The 5,410-nt window shown below is 41.1% G+C and overlaps 1 protein-coding gene and 1 non-coding gene across 5 annotated transcripts in view; both read right to left on the bottom strand.

The window, feature by feature from the left end:
* DIP2A (disco interacting protein 2 homolog A) overlaps positions 1-5,410 on the bottom strand; it is a 120,886-nt gene that overhangs the window by 47,099 nt on the left and 68,377 nt on the right. The window lies entirely within an intron of this gene.
* LOC119472696 lies at positions 144-248 on the bottom strand. Its single transcript, XR_005201873.1, has one exon. It is a non-coding gene; the product is annotated as a U6 spliceosomal RNA (small nuclear RNA).

The following is a 5,410-nucleotide window of genomic DNA, read 5'->3' on the forward strand; positions in this document are numbered from 1 at the left end:
ATTTTTTGTATTTTTAGTAGAGACGGGGTTTCACCATGTTGACCAGGATGGTCTCGATCTCTTGACCTCGTGATCCACCCGCCTTGGCCTCCCAAAGTGCTGGGATTACAGGCTTGCGCCACCGCGCCCGGCCCAGACACTTTTTTAATAGGGAACATTTCACAAATGTGCGTCATCCTTGCACAGGTACCATGCTCATCTTCTCTGCAACATTCTAGTTTTAGTGTATGTGCTAACAAAGTGAGCATGTAAGACTCTTGAAGAAGAAAATAAGATGGCAGACCTTCTCTAAAGATGTCAAGAGTTATTATAAAACTATGGTAATTAAGAGACTGTTATAGGCACAAAGACAGAAAATAAATCAATGAGATAAAACAGATCCACCCATGTGTGGAGAACTCAACTGATGACCCACATGCCACCACAGAGGAGTGTGGCAAGGGCTGTCTTCTCCTTAGACAAGACAGGACAGCTGGTTATCTTTCTTTAGAAACAAACTCTGGAACAACACCACACCATTCACAAAAACACATTCTACATGGATGGCAGACCTAAATGTGAACAGCAAAACAACAGCATTTTCCCAAATTAATAAAATAACTGTGATCTCAGCCAAGGGAAACAGTACTCAAAAGACTACACAAAAAGCAAAAATCAGGCCAGGTGCAATGGCTCAAGCCTGTAATCCCAGCACTTTGGGAGGCTGAGGCGAGTGGATCACCTGAAGTCAAGGGTTCGAGACCAGCCTGGCCAGGACAGTGAAATCCCATCTCTGCTAAAAATACAAAAAATTGGCTAGGCGTGGTGGTGTATGTCTATAATCCCAGCTGCTTGGGAGGCTGAGACATGAGAATTGCATGACCGGGAAGGCAGAGGCTGCAGTGAGCCAAGATCACTCCAGCCAGCGTGAAAGAGTAAGACTCTGTATCAAAAAAAACCCACCAAAATCATAAAAGAAAAGAAGGTGATGGATAGAACTTATGTTCGCTAAGCTACCAATAGTGAAAAGCCAGCCACAGAATAGGAGAGGACCCTTGCAAGGTATGACTGACAAACGTCTGGTATCCAGAATATAAAAACTTCCTATAAATGATCCTATTAATTAGAAAATGTACAGCTGCTTTGCCTAGGGAGTAGCCATTCTTTTGTTCCTTTGCTTTCTTAATAAACTTGCTTTGACCTTACTAAATTGACTTGCCCTGAATTGTTTCCTGCACAAGGTCCAAGAAGCCTCTCTTGGGGTCTGGATCAGGACCTCTTTCCGGTAATGTCTTCCTAGTGAAATCCAAAGGGATAATACTGAGGAGACCTCCGACCCAAAGAAAATACATTGCAGCACCCATTGGCCGACTTTGGGTAAGTGGGGTGCATATACCGTGGCAAAGGGTGGAATTGGGTTAGAGACTCAAGTTAGGGGAGTCAGAGTTTCTCCTAAGACGGAGTGGGTTAAAGGCTCCTCTTAAAAAAAGGCAAGGGTACTTGAACGAACCTGGATTCCAGGTCCCACTTGGGAAGATTAGAGTCCTTCCTAAGACATAAGGGGTTAAAAGCCCCCCTTCAGAAAGTCTCTCTCTGCTAAGAATGGATCTGGATACAGAATGTTAACCACTGTTCTCTTTGGATTAATCTGCCTTGCACTCTCTGCTGATGGTTACAGGTGACAAGGTTAGGCAGGTACAGGATAATGGAACATGGGAGCTTTTTTCCTTTCCAAAATGAGGAACTCTAGAGCTGATGGGGCTGCTGGATAAGATCCCTTCATGACTGACAAGTGGCCACCTGAACTTTTGATTCGGTGTTGCTGTAAGGGGTGGGTCTTTCTCTAGCCTCCCTGAGCTCCTCACCTTCCCCATCCCGCCACAGGCAATGCTTTTCTCCCTCTTTTCCATCTTTTCTGTTACTCAGGGCAACTGTTTCCTCTTTCATCTTGCCCAGAGACCACATGTTGAAAAATGTCCTTGGGAGTGGACCTTGTAACCACATGGAGGTAATTTCTCTTGGTTTCCACCATCAAGCAAACAGGAATTCGGGGGTTCATGTCGTAGTTAGCTCTAAAAGTTATCTCGAGCAGTTAAAAGCCTTTGCAAGCTCAGAACTGGATGCTCTAGACTTCTTCTGGGAATAGTCCAGGCACCCAATACTGTAGCTTAGTGGCTAAGGCTTATTGTTTTCACCTGGGAGGTTGCCTTTGGTAAAGTTAAAAAGTCAGAATTACTGGCTGTGTGGCCTGGCTAAAGTTGGGTAATAAGAGATTTAAGTAAACTTTTTAATAAGAGCCCTATGGGCCAGGCGTGGTGGCTCACGCCCATAATCCCGGCACTTTGGGAGGCTGAGGCAGGCAGATCACTTGAGTTCAAGAGTTCAAGACCAGCCTGGCCAACCTAGTGAAATCTCGTCTCTACTAAAAATAAAAAAAATTAGCCAGGCGTGGTGGCGCACACCTGTAATCCTAGATACTCAGGAGGCTGAGGCAGGAGAATTGCTTGAACCCAGGAGGCGGAGGTTGCAGTGAGCCGCGATCATGCCACTGCACTCCAGGCTGGGCGACAGAGCGAGACTCCATCTCAAAAATAAATAAATAAGCACTATGGTTAAAAGTCAGCTTAAAAGTATATATTCAGGCCAGGCTCACACCTATAATCCCAGCACTTTGGGAGACCAAGGTGGGTGGATGACAAGGTCAAGAGATCGAGACCATTCTGGCCAACATGGTGAAACCCCATCTCTAATAAAAATACAAAAAAAAAAAAAAAAAAAAAAAAAACCCAAAAAAAAAAAAAAAAAAAAAAAAAAAAAAAAAAAAAAAAAAATTAGCCAGGCATGATGGCATGCACCTGTAGTGTGAGGGGACTGAGGCAGGAGAATTGATTGAACCTGGGAGGCGGAGGTTGCAGTGAGTTGAGATCGCACCACTGCACTCCAGCCTGGCAACAGATCAAGACCCTGTCTCAAAAAACAGAAGTGGATATTCAAGATCTAACAGCTTGGGACTCCTTGGGAAAGAGAGGAGGTACCACAGACCCCATTTTGGGAATTTTCTCATGAAACCCCAGGAATTTAAAATGGATAGATGCTCCCAAAATTTAAGACTCGGCTCTGTTTTTCATTGTGTTACCTGACGGTTTTGACTTCACATTATGAGAGAGCTTTGGTGTGTAATAATTAGGTAGGAAATATACTTTGGGGGTAGCTAATGGTAGTTATAGGGGAATATACAGCTCTTTGCATGTTTGGATCAGAGAAGCATGCTCTTGGCCACCTAGAAGGTATGGAAATGTCCCCACACCTCACTGAGAGATAACACTCCCATAGGGGATGGGCTGATTCCCTTTTCTGGGGATGTAGTATCTGGTATAGAAATGGGACCCCTGATTTCTGGAATTTGCTTTTCCTTACAGCTGCTTATTAGGTCCCAGAAACTGCATGTTTCCCTAGCCCTGTTTATCAAAGAGCTCCACCCTGAAGCCAGTAATCCAACTAAGAAACTTAGAAACTGAAAATGGAAAATCTTACAACTCCTGGATCTTCTGTCTGTGTATTTATATGTTATGTGTGTGAAGTTTATATATGAAAGAGCGTTGATTAATTAGTTTAAAAATACAAGCTTAAACTATATACTTTGTCAGAAAAATTAAAACTGTAGTGCCTTTTAATTCACATGACTTAAGTAATCTTTGGGAAATGAAGACAGTTTTAAAGATTACGGTAAAATAAAAGTATCTTCAAAAATTTAGGCATTTGGTGTAAATTAGGCAGTTCAGATGTTAGGTTTGCTAAATGCTTTAAAGTCATAAACCACTTCTTTGTAATGTGTACTTGAGACTACGGGAAAAGCAGTTCTACATGCAAGGTGTATAAGGAAAGTGAAGTATATTTTTGGTAAACGATTGTAAGAAGTCATGGGAATGTAAATTTTTTTTTGCCTAAAGGGTTAAAGGATTATTTTAAGTTAGATAGAATAATGCTGAAGATTGGAGCAAGCTGTGGAAGGTTTGTGAAAAATTAATCTTGTAAAAGAAATTTGTGTGTGAACACACTGGCCTAAAGTTAAAGGGGTAATACTTGTTTTTCCATAAATTGAATACTGGAATAAAGGCACAACAGAGTTTTCTTGCAGCACGAATCTGCTCTTTAACAAAAATTGTAAAGGGTTATAAAAGGTTTATGAGAATCTTACCTTATGGTTGAATAGATTTGTCTTATTATAAGGTTTTATTAAGAATTGGGTTTTACATCAATAATGCACTAATGCAACAGTGAAACTTGACTTTCTCCCTTAAACAAGATTTTTAATGTTATATTTTTTAAAATAATGAAAGATGGCTGGGTGCAATGGCTCATGTCTGCAATCCCAGCACTTTGGGAGGTGGGGGCACGTGGATCACTCGAGACTAGGAGTTCAAGATGAGTTATCATTTTGGGTAAATGAATAACTTATGATGACCTGGGATTCTATCAAGTGTTTAAACCTTTAATATTTGACAGACTTCCCAAAATCATATTCAAAATTACACCTTTTTCTGACCCTAATTAATCTTTTGGGTATTAGGTCCCCTCAAGTCTAAAAAATAACATTTTCAGCTGATTTGGTATAAAAATCACACAGGAAACATTGTCAAATATGAAATGATGTTTGGCTTTCTTTGGGCTATATTTGTATAAATATGTTATTGGTATGTGTTCCCAAATCAGTGAAACTTGTATAATTCTGATATGACAGTACAGGTTATTAATAAGTATAATTGGTATGTTAAATTGTTGTATGTCACAGAAGTAGTAATCAAAATTCCTAGTCAATTGTGGCTTTTATAGAGGCTGCCCTAAGGCATTCTGTCATCCACGGAAAATTGCGGTCTTGTTTTGGTCCTCTTTAGAAGATGGTTTTATAATCAACTATAGAACTCTAATAGGTGTTCTTGAATGTAGGCTTCTGATAACTTTGGAGATTGTGAATTAGAATAAAGGAAAATCTAGGTCGGGCGCGGTGGCTCATGCTTGTAATCCCAGCACTTTTGGAGGCCGAGGCAGGTGGACCGCCTGAGGTCAGGAGTTAGAGAGCCACCTGGTCAACATAGTGAAATCCTGTCTGTACTAAAAATACAAAAAATTAGTTGGGCATGGTGGTGCATGCCTGTAATCCCAGCTACTTGGGAGGCTGAGGCAGAAGAATCGGTTGAACCCGGGAGGCGGAGGTTGCAGTGAGCCGAGATCACGTCAGTCATTCCACTCCAGCCTGGGCAACAAGAGTGAGACTCGTCTCCAAAAAAAAAATAAAATAAAATAATTAAGGAAAAACTTTCGGGACTTTCATAGAGAACCAAAATGTTCATGAATATCAAACAGGAGTTAGCTGCATGAGCTGAACTAATAGAAAACAGAAGTAACTTGTTTTGCCTTTTTTTTTTTTTTT

The sequence above is a fragment of the Cebus imitator genome, unplaced genomic scaffold (genome assembly GCF_001604975.1).
Source record: "Cebus imitator isolate Cc_AM_T3 unplaced genomic scaffold, Cebus_imitator-1.0 Scaffold112, whole genome shotgun sequence".
Taxonomy (NCBI): Eukaryota; Metazoa; Chordata; class Mammalia; order Primates; family Cebidae; genus Cebus; species Cebus imitator.